The sequence below is a fragment of the Melospiza melodia genome, chromosome 3, assembly GCF_035770615.1.
Source record: "Melospiza melodia melodia isolate bMelMel2 chromosome 3, bMelMel2.pri, whole genome shotgun sequence".
Taxonomy (NCBI): Eukaryota; Metazoa; Chordata; class Aves; order Passeriformes; family Passerellidae; genus Melospiza; species Melospiza melodia.
The window spans coordinates 52,942,214-52,963,142 of record NC_086196.1 but is presented as its reverse complement, the minus strand read 5'-3'; positions in this window follow the sequence as shown (position 1 = coordinate 52,963,142).

Sequence of the window (20,929 nt, the reverse complement as noted above, 5' to 3'; positions counted from 1 at the left end):
GCCTGACCATGAACCCTGCCTATGTGAAGCATAATTTCAGAGACACCAGGAGTGTAGCTGCTCGTCTAAGCAACTGGAAACATACAGTGACCCTGAGAAAGTTATTTCCTGCTGACAAAAGCAGGGTCAGTTGTGGATATGCCAACCTGGTCAGAGAGAAAGAAAGCTAGATAAACTTTCCCATGAATTGGTCTGGGAAGCTTTAGGGAGCTGGAGAGAAAGAATTGTAAACTACCTGCAGGCGGTGTTTGCAATAAGCTATTTTCCTCATAAGATGTTTATCCCAGAGGGTGTCTTCCTAATTAGCCAGTCATGTGAAATATGTTGCTTAAATAACCAATCAGATCCACCTGTAGTGAACCAGGGTATAAAAGAAGGGGTTCCAATAAGCTGGCACTTTTTAGCCTCTTCGCCTTCTGATCTAGAGTCCATGTCACTTTATCTGTTCCTGACTCAACAGTGACAGTGAGTCAGTGGGAAAAGAATCCAAACTTCTTGGCTAAGTGGCCATACTCCTCCTAAGTAATAAACTTTCTCTTCTAGGGTTCCCACAGATATCTAAGTGAATTCCCCTTGGAAACCTATCCTTATATGGGTGAGTTTGTGTTCTTTTGTGTACTGATGCTCTCATTTACCATTGTTCATGAAAAAAATACACACAGCTCTCGCTTCCAGTGTCTAAAAAACCCAATTCACATTAGATGTGGTTCACTTCGACATTATTATCCCTAATGCCACTAATAGTCTTTTTAAAAGAAAAATATTGCTTACATGTAGGTTGATTGCTTCATCTCACAGAGCTAAGGAGTTAGGTTACACATCTTTTTAGTTTGATTCTTTTGTGATACCTCAAGGATTGTAATCACAGTAGTGATATGCCACGAATGAAGTGTATGTTGTGGATCTGAGATAATCATATGTCCTTGACCTTGTGCTTTTGAGAAGGTAGAGAGAGGTGACAGACCTCAGGAGGCATATTCATGTCACCTGAAAACATGTCCTTATTTTACATGTAGGATCTGTCTAAAAAAAACCCACCAGGCATTTGACATTCCTGGAACAGAAGGGTTACATGGGGGCTTAACAAAAGCAAATGGGAAAGAAAAATAAAACTGAATGTGCAGATTTCTTCTGAACAGCAATGTAAGGAGCACAATTTTGACATGTACAAAGGCTGTGTTTATTATCCCCTGGAGACAAGATGAGTGGAGAAGCTGACATTGGTTGCATAGTGACATTTCAGGATGGAAGAAGGCATACAGCCAATTAAGTCTAACATTTGTAACCTGTAGTGCTTTTCCCCTCAAGTGCTTATCTAACACTCTTTAGAATATGTTCACAGCTGCAGCTTCTATTTCTGCCATTAGTAAACTTTTCTACTCTTACTTTAAAGAAGCATGCTCTAAACTTCCTTCCTGGTACATTTTTTAATGATTTGCAGGATCTAGGCCCTCAAATTAACTGCATTTTTTGCTACTTACTATTTCCAGCTCTCTTCTAATTTTAAATTTCCCCTTCCTATTTTAAAATACATTCACTGTCAGTCCAATCAGTGGGTATTTATCCACTGCCCTTGGATTTCAAGCTTGCATTGACCAGGCATATTATTTCTAGTGTTACTCCATATGAAAATGAAAAATACAGTATTTGTCTTTTTATATTATGATTGCTGTCCCTCTCTCACTGTTTCTACAACAACTTATAAGTTCCCTAGTCTTCTGGACAAGGTGCTTTCATAGAATTTCACTCTTAATTGATGCAGGTATGTGTTATTCTCCTAATCACTGTACCATCAAAACATTCTCAACATCCTTAGCCAAGAAACGCATTGTGGGAATGTGTTAGCTGAACTTCAGAGATTCGGAACCTGAAAGAACACAAGAGTCCAAACTATTTTCCCCTTGAAAACAGTGAAACTAGAAACCATGATGCAACTTGGAAAGATTCACAGGCCCTACCTTGCAAGTTTACTTTAAATCATACCCGTTATCACTATAGTTCAAGAGTTCTATTGTCATTACATTGCAAGGGTTCCATATTGCCAGTTTCCTACCTCCTTGAGGCTTCTTGCAGGCATTACCTCTAGGCCTCTTCCTCACCCTCATAGCAGCCAACTGACTCGAGTTCTCCTCAGCCAACCAACCCACTCTTTTATAGCACTCTTCTTATTATTGGCTACAGCTGTGGCCTGGTAAAGTCAGGCCTGCTCCTAATCTTTAATAATTAGCCCAGCTGCAACTCTTTAGGGGTAAAATTACTTTCTATACTACCTTTTTTTACTTATATTCTATCCCCCTACACATATGGAGTAACTTCAGTGCTGAAGAATCAACAGTAAAGCAACATGGGACAAAAGAATTGTAATGAGCAGTAGAATCTGCTCACACTAGCCTCTTTCAGGACTTATCTTTGGGAAGTACAGGCTGATAATTAAGAGTGCTGATGCAACACAAAGGTGAGGTACATGGCTATGGATACCCAACAGAAAAAATAAAGTAGGGTTTTGTTGTTGTTGTTGTTGTTTGGGTTTTTTTAACCCAGCTATAAAAGATAATGAGGTAAAGCCCTAGGTATTCATCTTCTGACAGTAAGAATCATTTGTGTGAAGGACTAAGAAGATTATGGTAGATAAATGCTTTTATAAGAGCATTGTGGAAGTGTGCAATGGACCTTACAATGTATGCTGATATTTTAAGATACTTTACAGAACATTTTAAGGATGTTCTTACAAATTGCAATGGCTCTTGTATATGAAGCTGTGTCATCTGTAAGAGCCTATTTCAGGAAATTATCTTCAAATTTACTCCTACTTGCCATTGACAGTAAATTGCTGCCATTAAACAGATTTCTATTACAAAAAAAAAAAAAAAAAACCAAAAAAAAAAAAAAACCCAAAAAAACCAAAAACAGCCTGTGATTTAGTCCTGGTGTAGGCTGTGATCTTTCATTTGGGAACCGTACAGACAACTGTATGGGGACTAATACAAGAGATCCATATGCTTTTAGACTCTTTTGTGTAGAATACATTCTATCTACACCCTCAGGACACAAGTACTACTCTTGAAAAGCATTTTTAGGGAGTTTCCCCTAAATTTATTCTGGAGATACTGCACTTGAAAGGCAACACACAAAATACAGCGAATGAGCAGTTTCTTCCCTTCTGCACTGGGCATGTTGGTGCTTTCAGAGGTTTTATTTGCCCATGATTTCCTTCAGCATATTCATTGTTTTCCTCAGTCCTTCTTTCTTGCAAGTAACCTGAAGCAAACTTTGTCCTTCCTGAATTTCCTCTGCCCTGTCCCAAGCAATTCTCTGAGTTAAATTCCCAAGGAAACCAACCAGTCTGCCACCTGTCTGAAAACCAGGACAGAAAACAAGGGTTTTCTAAACTTTAGCAATAACTAAAGATACAAACATCACAAAGGCAAAGTCACTCTGTGTTAATGACCCTTAATTGCTCATCACTGTTTGGTCCCTTGCATCAACATCTTTTGGAATTACAGGTCACGTTGAAGACTAAAAATAACAGAGAGTACACAATTAAACTGACAAAACAGAAGACATGTTGATCCTTTCAAACATCCCAGCGCTTCCTGTGTATTTCTTGTGAAAGCAAGTTCATACTGGAATTAAATATTAGCAATTTACCTACAGAGAGTTCCTGTCTCTTTTTGTCTCTCTTGCCAGAGATGCTAAAGACAGATCATTTCTTTGGCCAATATGACTGATTAGACACACAGCAGGGTAAAGAACAAAGAGGTGTATGAGACCCACCTCCAGGCTGAACCATAATGACAAGTAGGTCTTTAGCTTCACATGTACCTAAATCTTACTAGTACAGTTTAGGAGTTTGTAATGGCCGCCTATCTTCCCACTAGGCTCCATTGCTTTTTTTACCATCCAGATTTTTCTCCTGTGGGACACTTTAAAACCTCAAACACATACTTAACCTAACAACAGTACTGCTACCCTCCATCTCCATCTGTTTGTATTTTCTTTCTTAGAGGGTCATTTCATAACAAGAACGTTGTGAGCTCACCTAGTGGATCCAGACCAGACTGTAGCTTTACATAGTCAAACATCTATCTAAAGGCCAGCCACTCTTTGTATTTAAGTCAACAACAAAAACCTACTCTAAAAGAAATAAAATGTAGCAAAAGACAGGTATTTCCTTTCATATTAAAAGGAATGTGAGTAAAGAGAAACAGCTTTTGGTGAATCAGTAGAAGAATACATGAGCTGTTGACTTTTCATTCTTCATTGTTCCTGAAGTACACGGATAGATGGGGAAAGAAAATGATGGAGTAATTATGTGGCATAGAAATGATACCGTCTCAGTTCTATTTTCCCCGATTTCCTGCTAAAGAATATTTTAGCTGAAGTTTGTCTGTTCTCCTAAGTGTTTGCACAGCAAAACACTTCTTGTAAGGCCTACAAAAATGTCTGTGAAGAGGAGGGATTCACTAACCTTGATGCTACAGCAAACTGTTTTGTTTTCTGCTTCCCTTCTTCCACCCACCTCTAGGAATTTAGAACAGAAAAGGGTTGATGATAGAAAAAGATATGCCAGAAAACAAAAGGGAATAGGAGTCCAAAACTGTAAAAATGAATACTGAGTTGAGCAAAAATAACAAGAAAATTACCTCTTTCTTAAAAACATCTTCAAAAATAGTGTGATTTTTAAATTTTAGTTTACACTCATCTCCTTCCTTTAGGGCATTAGTCCACTACTAACTGAAAAACAAAAGTTTCCTTTAGCCACAGAATGACAGGTCAAGGTAGAAGAGATGAATTTTATCTGAGTTGTCTGGTCCAATTTCCCTGCTCAGACAGGGTCTTCTAAAGCCAGTTGCCCAGTACTATATTCAGATACTATGTATGCATGTATTTATATATACACTACCTATACTATATGACATATAGAAAACCAGGGTAATTGATGTGCAATCCATATATTGAGATAATCTACATAGAGATTTTATATAGATAAATACCAATTATACGTTATATACCTAGACACAACATAGACATTTATATATAATAAGAATAAAGTTATATGAGTGAACATAAAGAGAGATATCATATAGAGAGATATACAATAAAGCACAGGAAACAGGAGAACTAAAGCATCTCAGAGGGCTGCATGGACTCATTGTGTAGACACTGGAGGTAGACTCTGGCCTCTTTGTTAAAAACCCTAAAATATATTTTCAGATGGAGCAATGAACCACAGTCTCTGTTCAACCAAATAATTCTACATCTAAAATTTATTATATGGAACCTACGAATGCAAAACACTCAGTCATAATGAAGGCTTTATTTTTTTCTCTCTCATACAACTAAAATTGTATAAGCAGACACAGGTGATGTAATAAACCTGATGTTTTTGTAAATTCAAAGATATCCCCAAAGCCAGAAGTGGGACATCACTCCAGCGTTTTGTTAACATAACAGGTTGTGCTTCATGGTTAACTAACTTTAATGTTAATCCATAGGAAGATACAACTTGTAAATATATGTGAGAACTAGTATCCGTTTCAAAGATGACAAAATGTAACTGCTTACACAATTGTGCATACAGTAACTTTTTTTGACACCAATAGCTTAAGATGTTTTTCTTACAGTGATGGTTCCTTTGGGGATTTGCCTGAAATTGACCTCCTCAAAACTGACTCTCTTCAGCTCAGTTCAAGGCTATCTCTCCCTATGCCTTCACTTCTCATGTGAAGGGAATTATTTACCTATTTATTTATATAATCTTGCCTGCTTCTGCATGAATACAATACCTTCCTAAGGACCTGCACACTGCTCAACTGCTCTCCTTTCTAGCTTCAGCTTGCTGACTGTCCACTGCATCCCAAAGCTTATCATTCCTGTGTTGCCCGGACTCCTTAATTTCTCCTTCACGCTCTCATTTTCTTTCATTAAGCTGAAGTTTCCCATGGTGTTTTCACACGCACTTCATTTGAAAGAAAAAAATTATACCAGAACTTTTCTTAAAAAAATTGAAGGAATAAATATGACATGGATGAATATTAATGTCTCCTCTTTTTAATTTTCTTTGCTTTTGGATTCTTATCTGGTTTAAAGCCTCATCCTCTTGCAGTGGAAGTCTGGCTCTTCTGTTAAGACTGCTTTGGCCATCCTTCTACACTGGACTTCAAAATATATCCATGATCCATTCTTACAGCTAATCCTACTGACCCTGCAACCACCATGCAAACAGGTCGAGGAGCTGAAGGGATTGAGCTACTATGAAAATATTATAAGTTGCTCCCAGGAGGCAGAAGTAAGGTGGCAAACTCAGCAAAATGACACCATTTGAACTCCTTATGCACAGAAAAACAAATTCCTCCACTCAGAGACTTTCATTCGCCCTTTCCAAATACTAAGAGAAAAATGAGGGAAGAACTCTGAAAATAGATCACCGAAGTTTTCTTCCACAAACTCCTCAAGAGAATGAGATCATGTAGACCTCATGTAGACAACTATGCCAGTTGAAAATCAGATTTCTTTGCCCTGGGCAAACTAGGACTACTAAAACTTAAGGTATCTCTGCCTCTCTTCCCTAAGTATCAGAAGGAACTTATGAGAATCAAACTACATATGAATAACATACTGTGAATTGATACAAATCTTGCTATAAACACAACTACCTTTTTCGCAAGTACCTAGATGTAATAGCACTAATACCGGCATCAGTTGTGATTTTCTTGTTGTCAGTTGTTGGTATAAGGACAATAAATATAGCCACCTATTGCATTGCTTTTACCCAGGAGTTGTTTTGCAAACTGGATCAGAGAGCAAGCATTAAAGTACTAAAATTAGTTTGTGCAGCAGTAGTAGCAAATTAAAAATGGCACACTGTAACACCAAGCAGTGTATAGTTTTGCCAATTGATTTACGAGGTCAGGAGAAAAAGGATTTATCACCTGGCATTATCTCTGCCCAGATTTAATGGCTGCTCTGTCATCAGTGCACAAAAAATTATAGAAGTTGAGAAAGGTCTTTTCAAAAGACAAGGGCTGTTTACAACGGAATGCTTCTCTCTAAGACACCTTAATAAAATTATAGCCTTGGTGGCCTAAATCTTGCAGCACAGTGAGAAATCTATATGGTTGTGGCTTTTGGCTTCAGGCAAATATTTTTAAATTCATGGTCAAATGACTAGAGGACTGTCACGCCACGTCCAGCTGTGAAAAACATATTAAGGTCTGGACTGTCTGGCATTTTTGCTGCCCCTTTGTGTCTACCGTTAGCACAAATTTAATGGCAAACTCAGATCCTTTGCAGGAGTTCAAAACAACATGTTCACTATTAACTCCAAGTCTCTTCTCAAAAATAGGCACTGATAAAGGGCAGAGAACTACTTTAGTTCCAGTATAAGAAGTCATAGGAAGAAATAAAAAGGGAAAAAGTAGCTCTTGATTTATGGTGAGGTTTAATCTTGAGATATTAAAAAAAAAAAAAAAAAAAAAAAAAAGGAAGTGTTCAGACAGTACTTTAATGTTAGAACCAGTGCCATGTTTCATCTCAGAGGTGATTGCACTTCAGTGACAGATGAATAGATGACTATGTCCCTCTCTACAGTATGCTGAATGCATTCACAAGCTTTCTGGATTAGAAGAGACGTTGTAAACAAAAGGGCTTATTATAATGGCATTTACCTGAAAAGCAACAAGAATAAGTATGCATTCAGGAGACATGAGGAGTTTATCAGCATCACCACCTTCTACTCTCATTGTAATCCTTGATATAAGAATGATTTGTCTGTCTCCCACTTCCACTATCCATAGGCACTCAAAACCACAAGAGTTTTAATTCACAGTCTTACAATAGACAACTCATGCACTATTTACTGCTCCTAATCTATAAATTCATTGCTGGAAAAGTATCAGGTGATTCAGTTTTTAAAAAGGAGGATAAGGAATTCTAAAGACTTAGTTAAAACCTAATGAAAATGTTGGTTATTATTACATCCTAGAAAAAAAAGTTTCAATATTACATCATCTAAAATTATGCTTAATAAAAAGTACAACCAAAGTTGTAAAATCTGATATCCAAAGTCAGCAAAAATATTTTTATTTCTTAACTGTAAGTATATTTTTAGAGCCCACTAAATTCAAAATCTGCTTAAGATCTCATAAATTGCCATGGTCAGGATGGCAAAACTTAATTCTATTTTATGATTTTGCTGAGTGGCATGCTGCTTCACTACATAGAGGACCTGAACTTTGCTACTGGCCACTCTGCTCTTAATTAAAACAGTCTTCGTCTCTGAACATACTTAGACTACAGAAAAGATCAGCTTTGGCAGGAGCTCATTTCTAATTACAAGTCATACAGTCTAAATGGAATATAGCCAAGTGCAGGACCCCTCAGCTGTCTGTCACTATATAATAATTCATCTAAAATTAACATTGGGAATGGACTTTTAATTAAAATATATTAAAAATACAAAGATATCTAGGTATGGAGATGATTTTTTTTTATTTCCTCATTATAAGGAAAGTAACAGCAGAGCAATGAGAGGCACCACTCGAAACCACATCTTAGAGACTCCGAGTCATAAAGGATAATGTAGAAAAGAACAATTTGTTAGGAATGTGACTGGGTGAAGGCACATTTCAATTCACCTACTAGAGCCTTAGCTCAAGTTAAATTTTACCACTAAATTCAAATAATTCATAATAATGTAAAACTCCCTTATTTATTTCACACAGTACTGGAGGAATGCCTTACAGTTGGTATTTTGTCTCTAGAATTATTTTGCTACCATATGCACTACAAAAATCAAGTGAATATTGAATAATTGAATAATTTCTACAACAACAACAACAAAAAAGACTGAGTTTTATAGCCTTATGGCAGTTAAGGAAAATGAAAACATCTGTATAGGTATCTACTATTTTTAGTTAATTTTGTTTTAATTTCAAAATTTGTTGCTGTTCAACAATCCAAGTTGGACAAATTTTGCAACCAAACTCAAGCACATTTTAAAACCATAGAAGTGCAATAATTTTAGCAGAGCTTTGTGTTACACAAGAACAGGCATCAAGCTTATCCTACATCCTACAAGCTATTCCTTCTATTGCAGAACAAGGTTGGATTACTACACTTCACAACAACAATACCAGCCTTTTCTCATCCAGTATGCAAGAAGAAAGTCAAAATATGTCTTTAGTTCTCAAAGAAGAATGCAATAATGCACTATAGTACTGAAATTGTCCCAGGACAGCGTATTGGAACACACCCAATATCTGCACAGTCTCACCATCTCTGTTTGGGCTTCTTGGCCTTTTACATAACTTTGCATGAAGAAACCCCTCACTTTAAAAAGCTTTTTCTCTGGAGTCTTTAGATGTGAGGGTGCTCAATTCCACGCAGCAACATAATGCAACACAGGGTCTGGGAAAACACTCCAGACCCTATTAAACATAGATCAGATCCAGAGAGTTGGGATCTAGACCAATGTGGCTGTGCTTGATCATAGGTTTGTGCAGTGATCAGGGTTGGAAGTTTGGGAAAGTCAACCAAGAACCCTCACAAGCACTTCTTTTTCACATCAAGCATATGTCCATCTTTCTACTTACAATCTGTTACACTGGAGGTATAGGATGAGAATCTACTCCATTATTATCTCTACTGGCTTGTTCAAGGGCAACCCAAAAATCCTGTCCCAAGAGAGAGTGAAATAATTTCACTTGAAGTTGCCCACACCACTGGCATCTGGAGACTTTCTGCTGCAAATAATGTAAAATATCAAGTGTAGCATTTCATGTCACACCTAAAGAGTCCCAGTACATTTCACATATCCAAGCCCTTGGCTTTACATTTGTAACAGACCAAAAACACCCCACAGACTCCAGTTAAAATACCCCTTGAATACTGACACAGGAGAAGGTATAATGACCAGCTAACAAATGAACCATTGACAAGTGCAGGAAAAAATATATGCTGTTTGTGTATAAACACAAGTAAAGTTCGTAGGCACATTAATGGGTGTTCACACATCTCTCAGACACACACACACATGTAAATGAGACATCATTACTACAATCACAGGGGGCAGGAGTTAACTGAACTCCCACACAGCTTTTGATATAGAAAATCCGGGTTTTGGAGTAATTAGTGGCTAATTCGTACTGACATGGATGTGCTTGGAAAGTTACTGAGGGTCCCTGATGTGCTCTAACTCACTTGGTTTCACTAAGGGTAAGGGCCACTGAGCCTATGCTACTGCTATTTCTGTAAGAAGAAGAGGTTTCAAAGAGCAAGTTCCTCCCCAAGCCTAGCTTTTCAACTCAGTAGTGAACATTGTGTCTGACCTTTGTCATTTTGCATCCCACATCTTTTGTTATTTCTAGGCTTTTCTAAGAAGCCTCAACAGGAGTAGAGGTTACAGTGCCATAAAAGTACTATTGTTTTTGAATAATTTATTTCTAATTTCTGCAATTCAGAATATCTCTCACTGCTGTGGATATCACTGTCCCCTCCCCCATTCACAAAATATATTTTATTGCTCTACTCTCTTCTAAGGAAAATCTTTCAGCAGCCAGCTGCCAACAGTGCTAAAGCCTCAGCAGAATGCTAAGGTATGCAATAGGGCAACCCCCTTCATTTTGACAAAGATATACAAATGATTAATCTCTTTGTAAGTAGACCAAACATTATCAGGAGTGCATTTAAAGGAAAAGGTACAATCAACATTTTATTGCCTAGATCACTGAGACCAGGCAGATATAATTTTTCAATGTACTGGCTCAGGGCCATAGCACAATCCCTTGAGAACCCTCCAATGAGCCCCATGAAGGCAATTAGAGCTCTCACACATCTCTCCCTACATGTATATTTATTTATATATTAAAATTTGTCTTGTGATTGTTTCCCAAGTTCATTCAGCTGTGGGTTGACCGGGCACATGTATGATTGCAGGATGGCCTTGCACCAGCATGTCTGAGCATTCCTGAAGCTTTCTTCCATTGCCAAGTGTTTCATCTGCTTCCACGCATTTTACCATCCAGCAGCATCCTCCAGTTTTTAACACAGCACAAGTAATAAAACGAACAGTATTCTTCAGGTCTGAAGCTTATGTGCTATCACTAATTAGCTTACAAGGCTTCCCACCTCATGGGAAGCGGGAGGTAGACCTGGGAGTTAGTGACTTGGAGATTAAATTCACATTACACATGTGGAAGCAATGTATTTAATATGTATTTCCCAATACATTCAAAGGAAAGTACCAAAGAAATTCACCCCACTACCAATGGTTGCTTTATCTGGGCTAAGACTGCAAAAGGAACAATAGGAATATTTTAAATAGCAATTGCCCTCCTAGAAATTTGGATAACCAGCCATTGATGCAAGTTCAAAAGTTCAGTGTGCTTCTAAATTCTGCAAAGCAGCTTTTTACTAATGATGGACAGAGAGAAAGAGGCAGGAAAGAGAAGAGATCAAAACCCAAAATGGCGTGGATCAAAGCAGCAACACCGAACATTCATCATGGGACAGGAGTGCTAAAAAGGCTTAGCTGGGATTTTACTACTTAGGAAGATAAGCCAGTAAGTGACAGAGTAAGTATCAAACCTTTATTTTTGGTGTCTAATTCCCACATAAAAGGATCCAAACACTGGGATATTCGTAAATGCTGAGATTGTTTCTGTATTCATCACTTGGCACTTCCAACATTCTTAGCTTCCCACTGAAGAGCCAAGGCCAAGATTATGACAGTCTGCTGATCTACACTACACAGATCTTTGCACAAACCCTGTTAAAAGCAAGCTGCCTTAACAAAAATCTAACCATTAGAACCACCCTCCATCATTTGCATCCTGCACATACAAACTGCTTATTCCCACGTGAAAGATTTTGTGTGTATTTCCACAGGAATCTTATTTGATATTACTTGATACCCATCATTTTAGATTGCTTTACTCCTGACACCAAATGTCAAGAACACCTTAGGAAAATTCTTTGCCACTCTTGCTGCAGCAGCATCTCTGCCACAATACCAAAATTTATCTTCCTCCTGCTCCTGCCTGTTCTGTAGTTAACAAAAGAATCACAGCTCTTCTTACAGGCAGGTCCTGCACTTCATCAAAGTAAACTCTGACTTGTCAACACTTTTCTTCCTCCAAGGCTAATTAAATTAAAAATCATCCAAGAAATCATCCAAGAAACACAATTATTACATTATTTTTATCTAATTGCAAAACTTCCAAAAAACCTACCATTCAAAACACTGAATCTCCATTGAATACAAAACCATGTAGAAAGATACTACTGCATTATATTTTATTGTATCTCTGTAACTTTCTCCCTTCCTATGGTAACATGCCATGAATAAAACACAATTGCCAAACTTAGAACAGTTTAAAAGCACAATTTACTGCAGAAACACACTATTACCTTATTTTGTTGTGTTGGTTTTGATTAAATGATGCCCAATGTTAAAAAAAGATGGGAGGTAAATAAAGGGAAGAATTGGTGAGCAGACTCTGTTGACCCAAAGCAATACTGCAGAGTTTGAGGTTGCCAACAAAACTCCGTAGCACCACTGGCAGAGTAAAATGTTGTCATGTAAGAAGGACACAACAGCCTAAACATAGGGTTGTATTTTTTTCTGGCTGAAATTTGTCTCTTTGAAATTTCTCACCATGAAATAGAAGCAATCAAGTCCAGAATGCTCCTGACTGTGATATATAATGTTGTTTTTTTTTTTCAAACAAATTGTAGTATGCTCTGGTGTATTTAAAACCATTCAGAGAAGTACATGTGTGAGTAGGTCATATGAGGTCTTTAACCCTACTACACCTACAGTTGCAAAAGTTCCTCTCATCACATAATTTTAGTGGTGCATTTTGGTTATGGATGTAAGATAAAAAAGTGAAAAAAAGTCCTAAGTTTCCTTCCACTGTTTGCAAAATCCTGAAAAAAACATCTCTCAGTACCAAAATGAACTTTCCCAAGAAAAGATTTTCTAGCTTTAGCTGAAATAACACAAAAGGCCTTCAGTGATTCCTATGGAATACCCAGGGCTAGGCTCTGCTAATCCATAATGTTTCATTTTTCTAACTCTGTCACTGGATCCAATTTGAATATCTAGAAATTGAAAACTTTGAGTTATCCCAGTCTCAGTTACAGCTTACAAGAAGCCCTGGGGAAGTCAGATCTTTAAAGGATGTCCTGCTGCATCGCCTATAGCCAGCAAAAAATTGTAAGGAAAAGGTTGCAGGAAAAACCATGAAAATGGTATAAAATATAGGTATGTGGCAAAAATATGATTATATGTGGCTTCATTCAGCTTTCTGTTCCTTAGCTCTTTTGCTACATTTCTCAGTGACATTGGCTTTAATATTTCTGCAGGATCCATGTTTTGGTCCATGTGGGGACAGTTTGAACAGTCATTCTTTCATTCCCCTGGTGTGTGTTCACAGTATGTGGTCTGTCTCTTTGCTCCTAAAACAGAATGATTAATTTTTTCCTTGACCTTTGTATGGCACTGCCCATGGCAGGGCCTGAAAAGGAGTTAATATTCACAGCCTGCTAGTGAGGCAGAAATGTTTCTGCCTCACTTTCCTTCCATTCTGAAGATGGGCAACAATGGCACAAATTTATAAGAACAAAAGTTACCTGACTTTGGACTCCACAGGTGAACGCTTTTTTCTAGTGTGCCCAACACTCCACTTATGTTCATAGCACAACTCCAAGAAATTCAGCTGAAGATGCTCCCATCTTAGACTCTTAGTGGCATGCAAGAAACAGTAGTGGAACATTCCTTGCTAGCTGTGACAAGAATGACTTGAAATCCTCACACCTAACAACATACAGGATTTCCATGGCAGAAGGAGGTAGAAAGTACATTTCTACAGCCTGATACTCAAGGATAGGACCCAAGAAACTATAATTTTTCTCCTTGCAACTGCCTATCTGATTCACTAAGCACACTTAAAAGAACATAGACAAGAGGTAAAGCACTTCTGGGGAATAATGTCCTTTGTTACATTTTTCTCACTGCTCTTTAGATAGGCCCATTTTAAATAAAACAATCAGAAATCCTAAGAAAAGGATTTGAACACACAAGTAGGCCACTATATTAAGCATGTGTGCACTGGAGCACACAAAAGTTGTACTAACAGATTCATTCTGACATTTTCTAGTTTTCGCACATCTCAAGGATTTTTTGCAACTTCACTGTCTTTTCACATGGATATATTTGTTTATTTGCTTGGAGTTGCACATGTGTGAGGTTGCCATGGTTTTTAAGAGGGCAAACTACGAAAGAGGATTTATCCCAAGACATCCGACTGCTCATCAGTAGGGTTGTAACCTTCATATCAGTCACAGGAACCTCTGCTGCTTCAGATGAGAGACTGATAGCAGGAATAATCTTTCATTGTTAACACAGATCAGGCTTAGAGGTCAACAAGATTGTGTGACTGTTATGAATATTGTAGAGGAAAGTCTACATGTTTCATGAAAAACAATCTTGATCAATATGTTTTACCCCAAATCTAGGCAAGGTTCAATTTGCAGCAATTTCATACTTCATTTTTGTAGGCATTCTCTTACTAGAAGACACCTTCAGGTGTTCTCAAGGAGATGTGCACCTCCCTCAGGGCATATGCACTCATCTTCATAAACCTCTGTTTTCCCACATAAGGAGATATGTTACTTCCTCTAGCAAGTCTCTTTTTCATGCCTATCTCCTTCTCTGATAGCAGAAAAATGGAGATATATAGGATAGATAGATAGATAGATAGATAGATAGATAGATAGATAGATAGATAGATAGATAGATAGATTAGATAGATAGATAATCTTGGTGCTACCACAAGACCAACAGGGAACAAAGGTGTCGCAGACATTTCTTCACAGAAATCCTTTCTTTTGGATTTCTGTGTCTTCTGGAGGCCAGAAGCCTCAGAAAGCAAGGTAAACAATTATTATCAGATACTGTTGAATGTAAAAAGAGTTTCCTGATTAGCTCATTTCCCATGTTTATAATTAAGGGCCAATCACAAAGTGTAAGCCAAAGAGTCAGTCCTTAGACACAACTTTGTTTTAGATTCCTTTCTATCGATTCTTAGCTAGCCTAGCTGCTCTGCAAACCTCTCTCTATATTCTATTAGTATAGTCTTAATGTATTATATATGATATATAAATAAATCAAACCTTTGATTCAAGAAACAAGATTCACCGTCTCTCTCTCACCAGCTGCGACCCACTCAGGCGCAGTAATACAAAGGTACCTTTTTTATGACAAAATATTTTAGATTGTACTAGTTTACACTCCACTATTTGCAGACTTTCATCTTCATCAAAAAGAACTTATTTTTATTAAGCTGAATTTTTAGTAGATTTTCTGCAGCAAAAGCCAAATTAGAATAGTCTTTTCCCCAAGAAAGCAAGAAAAATATTTTGGAGCATAGTGGCAGTGGGAATTGAAATTCAGACAATATTAACAAACTCACACTGTTTGCCGGACTAGAAGGCCTGCTTATTCCTTTGTTCAGGTCCCTTTTGTTAAAGGATTTTTTCCCTTAAAAAAAAAGGCAAATAAAGAAAGGTGAAACTTAACAAAAATAATACAAAATCAACAAAAAAACCCTATCCCAAATCTCCAACAGCTATGTTATCATTGGTTATTGATCAAAGCCTGTCTCAACTCTATCTGTTTGCGTTACCAGTACAGATCAACCATTTGATAGATTACTCTTTTACCAATTTCAAAATTATAATCCAAACCACATTAGAATTTCAAAATCACAGCACAAAGTTATGTAGGTAATTTTGTTTCTCAGAGGAGCTGAAGGTCAAGTCAATAAAAGGTCAAGCTGACTAGTATGTATTGAGATAATATTCTTCTTAACCTGTCACAAGATCGATAATTGGTGTCATTATTAATTTCCTAGAACTAAAGAAACTAACACTATTATTCTAATAAGAGAGTAGAAAGTATATCAACTTCCTGCCATTCCTATTTTATTAAAATTGAAAGTTTTGAATTTAAATCAGTAAAAGAAAATTGCCTAATGAAATCAAAGCTCTAATATTCTATTCCTGTATAGAACTGAAATGACCACTTGATTAATCACATTTTGGAAAGATATAGTACTTTCTTCAGAGTTTAGAATATAACATTGAAATAAACTGGCTTTTACAAAAGTGATTTTAGTGATTTTAAAGTTGTAAATGAGTGAGATCATTTTTAGTCCCTTAATTCCTGAACATTTCATCTCTGTTGCTATTTTTTTAATCATTACAGACAGTCATAGGAACACTATGGACCTGATTCCCCAGCACTACACATTTGCAGAGGTATAAAATTATAATAGAAAAAAAGTAGATATTAAGTAGGAAACGATCAGTCTTATGAGGTGCTATACCTTTTATGTTTGTTTTGCTTACTGTTTAGAAACCCAAAAAAATGAAATTCCTCATTTCCCAAGTCTGAATGATCCATCTTGGTCCAAGCCAGCATGAAGCCCATCTAAGTGCTCACTCTCCCATAGAAAATTCTGAGTTTTGTCTTCTGTATTGTTCACAATATATATGGGCCAACACTGGCAGGGAAAATCAGATTTTACACCATCAAAAGCTTTCTTTTGGTAATGTAACCTAAAATAGTCCCTCCTCACATGGCACTCCTTGCAAAGAAATAGGCAGAGTATGGGTCTCTCTGGTAGGACACGTTTATGCATAGTTGCATCACATAAGCAAACTTTTTGGGTAGTAGTTTAAACAACAGAAGAATTTGTGTAATGAATTCATATGAATTCATGTCAGAATTCCAGAATTCCAGAAAGACAGAAAATCACAAAACTAACAACAAGTCAGCTTTGCAAGATGGAAGCTGAAATTCTATACCTCTGTAAGGCAATGGTATATAAGACTCAAAATAATGCACAGCAGCTCTGTAGAATCTTGAAATGGGTCTTCAGTAAAAGAGTTTTGCTGTAGATGACAATCTAGCATGAGATTCAGAATAAGCAAATGTGAAACAGTGAGAGATGAAAGATGATAAATGCATTGTATTGAATACTAAAAAGAGAAATGTGCTCCCTGCAATAAAACAAGGTCATCCAGAAAAATAGCATAGATGAGCTAAGTCAGCCTTAGGAAAGTCATTCAAACTTGGTGCTACTACCATGTAATATTTTGAAGTCTTGTTTTTTTACAGACTTGACAAGCATCAAGCCCTTTCAGGAAAAAAAAATTCCAAATTCACCACCCAAACACTGTCAGAAAAGCAAGCAAAGGAGAGACAGTTCACTCTGGCAGGCTTGTGGGTGATACACAGGCTTTGACATAGCGTCACTCTGCACCAGGACTATGGCATCTAAAATAGCACTATCAAGTTCCAAGATTTGATTTCACATTTGCCAGACACAAAATGGAAGTAGAGTTATGCAAAAGCTATTTACTCAGACAAAACTTTGATGTAGCCAAGAAATCTCTCAAAGTTCATTCAAATATGGTTATTAGTTTTATCCTCTCAAAAACAAAGTTGCTTTTACACATTTACATAGTACTTGATTTTAATTTCAAAATATTTGCTTTAACTATTTCCTTAATTTAGATAAAAAGGACTAAAGGAATAAAACCTAAAAATATTTCATGTTAAGCCCACAAAAATTCAGTCATTACCACTAGTGTGCTGATCTATCCAGATGTGACTCGTTCCATACCTACACCTGTGTGTCCAAAATCTTCTGTAATGGCAGAAATTGATACTTAAAAAAATTTCTGTCTATCCTGAACCCAAACATGGGATGACTATTTCCATTTCTAACTGAAATAAGAGAGTTTTTCCAGTTGTGGTAGCCCAGAAACCATAACCACCAGCAACAATTCATACTGCACAAGACAAAAATGGAAGATTCAAAGAAAAATTCATACCCAAGGGACCTAAGCGACCACTGGAAACAGCAAAATATGTCCTGCACTAAATTTACTGTAGCTGGATTTTAGTAAAGCATTTGATATAGGGATTCTGCCTTACAATCTTAATTCAATTGGCTTGGATATGAGCAGAGTTACATGGACAATAAATTGTTTGAAAAAAAACTGTAAACAAAGAGTAGTGATTAATGCCACCACATGAAGCTGGAAAACTATATAATGTGGTGATATAGAGATTAATGTTCAGCAGAACCCCTTAATTTTCATCTAAGTTCAGACGATGGGCAGTAAGTACCATTTTTTTATATATGTACGCATCTATAATAAATATATGTACTCACACAGAATAGGGAATTCAATAGTAAGAAATCTGGAATATAGAGGTCCAGAAGGCAAGTAAGGGCAATACTGAACACTACCATAGATACAAATTTCCAATTCTGTGTGAGAGCAAGAGGCACGACACACCCTGGGGGATGTGCATTTGGAGGTGATACACGAGCCAGCAAACCAGGGAAGACTGGCTACGGAATGCTCCCAGAATATCACATTCACTTCTGTACCCCTTGGAATCTAAGGCTGACAAATAAGTAGTAATTCAGCGAGAAGAAAAAAGAAAAAACCTGCTGCCTAATGGCACTAATATCTAGGCCACAATTCTGCCAAGTCAATGACAGGCACCTACATACCTTTGAGGATCAAGCCCTCAGTCTCATGTAGGAGGATTTTCTTATGAGGAAAGATTAAAAGGTCTAAATACGAACAGCTCAAGTAAGCTTTGACTAAAGGGAGATGTGATAACTGCCTATAAATATTTGAAGGGTATAAACATTAGGAAGGATTGATGAATTATTTAGATTGGTACAAGGGATATAACGAGGAGTAATGGGATGAAATTAAGAAAGTGAAAATTTAGGCTGCTCCCTGACAGCAAGGTATATTTCATCTGTGAAATAATTTACACTGAACACCATGAAAAACTTCTATGCAAGATGTATTAACCTGTTATAGTCCTCCAGCAAAATGGCAGAAATCCCATGTTTTGGGGTTGGCTAAATTTAGATGAAACAAAGTAAAGGAAAATGAGTAGAGGATTACCTTGCATTGGCCAGGAGGCTCTCTAGGAAACAAATAAATCTATTTCCCTGCTTCAACCTCTGAGTCTCCTGTTGGCTTTTCTGTGCAAGAGCACACATCATTTTCAGCATCATCTCTGTAACCCAGTAACAGATATTGTGCAATCTTGGGAAGTGGATACAATTTGCTTAAGAAGAAAGGAATAATAGTCACACCTTTAATTACAACTGTACAGCAAGTCCAAGGTAGAAAAATAAGTGTCCTGAGGGAAGCACTTCAGCATTTGCATGTAGCATTAGGACAAACAACAAAGACACAGGGTTGGAGAGGTAAAAGGCCTAGCTAGGAAATAAACTTGTACATCTCAGAAATACCATTGAAAAGACAATCTCTGCCTCTAAGGTCAGCATACAAAATTTTGCACTTTCATCTGTTGGCTGGTACCTATTCAAGCATAAGTGGAATCTATCTAGTTGGAGCACAGTCTGGTCCAGTCACAACACAGTGCAGTGCTGTGGAAAAGAGGTACTGCACTACCCAAGGAATTCCATTGGAATAGCATAAAAAGAGTTTCAAAGTCTAAATAGAGCATTCTTTCATCTCTGCTGGCAGTGCTCAGCAGAGCACTGTAAACTGCAGTTTACAAAGTTTTTCTTTTCAATCTCTTCATGATGGATTCACCATCATGGCATCATTATTTGTTAAATCAAACTTTGGAAAGAATTCAGCAAATAGGATCTCAGACAGACAGTAATTTATCATTAGGCTGTTTAAAAAGCACAGCAACACAAGAAGGCTAGGTATCTTAGGAACACGTGGAGTAGAAGATTGAAAGTGACTCTGGGTGAGGAATCAGAGAGTCAGTGTTGGACTGGTGAGGAGGCAAAGTTTTTGTAGTGGGATGTAGCTGCAAGGAGGCTTCTAGGAGGAACTTTAAAAACTTCCCCCACATCCAACAGAGCCAATGTAAGCTGGCTCCAAGAATGACCTGCTGTTAGTCAAGGCCATCAATCGTATGTAGCACTTTTGGGATTACACAGTTTAGAAGGGGGAAAATTCCTGCATAACAGCAACTGCAGTCAAAGAAGAGAGGGCTAAGAATATGTAAGAAAAGCAGCCCTGTAGACATGAAGGTCAGTGAAGGAGGACAAGAATGTGCTCCAGGTGCTGGAGCAGAGATTTCCCTGCAGACTGTGGTGCATATCATTGTGAGGGAGCTGTGCCCCAGCAGCCCATGAAAGTTTGTGGTGGAGCAGAGATCAACCTGCAGCATATGGTGAAGATCATGGTGAGGAAGGATGTGCCTCTGCAGCCCATGGAGGTCCAGGGTGGAGCAATGATCCAACTGGAGACCATGGAGGAGCTCGTGCCAGAGCAGATAGATGCCCAAAGGAGGCTGTGAGAAGCCCACACTGGAGCAGGATACTGGCATGGATGCTCCATGTGGATCCATGGAGACAGGAGTCTAGAGTGCATCAGTTTTGCAGACAGAACTTGCGACCTCATTGGAGTCACACGCTGGTGTAGGCTGCGCCTCAAGGACTGCACCCTGTGGAAGGGCCCCACACTGGAGCAGCTTGTGAAGAACTGCAGGCAGTGGAAGGATTCATACTGGAGAAATTCATGGAGAACTGTCTCCTGTGGGAGGGATATCACACTGGATTAGGGGAAGAGAATTCTCCCCCTGACAGAGAAAGAGTTTCAGCAACATGCGATGACTTACCACAATGCCTATTGCCCATTCCCCTGTGCCAGCTCATGTGGAAGAGATAGTTAAGCCCGAGAAGAAGGGAAGGGAGGGGAAAAAGGTGTTTTTAAATTTTGATTTTATTTCTCATTATCTTACTCCAATTTGATTGGTAATAAATTACACTAATTTCCCCAAGTCAAGTCTGTTTTTGCCTGGCCCACAATGGGTGAGTGATCTCTCAATGTCCCTATTTTGACT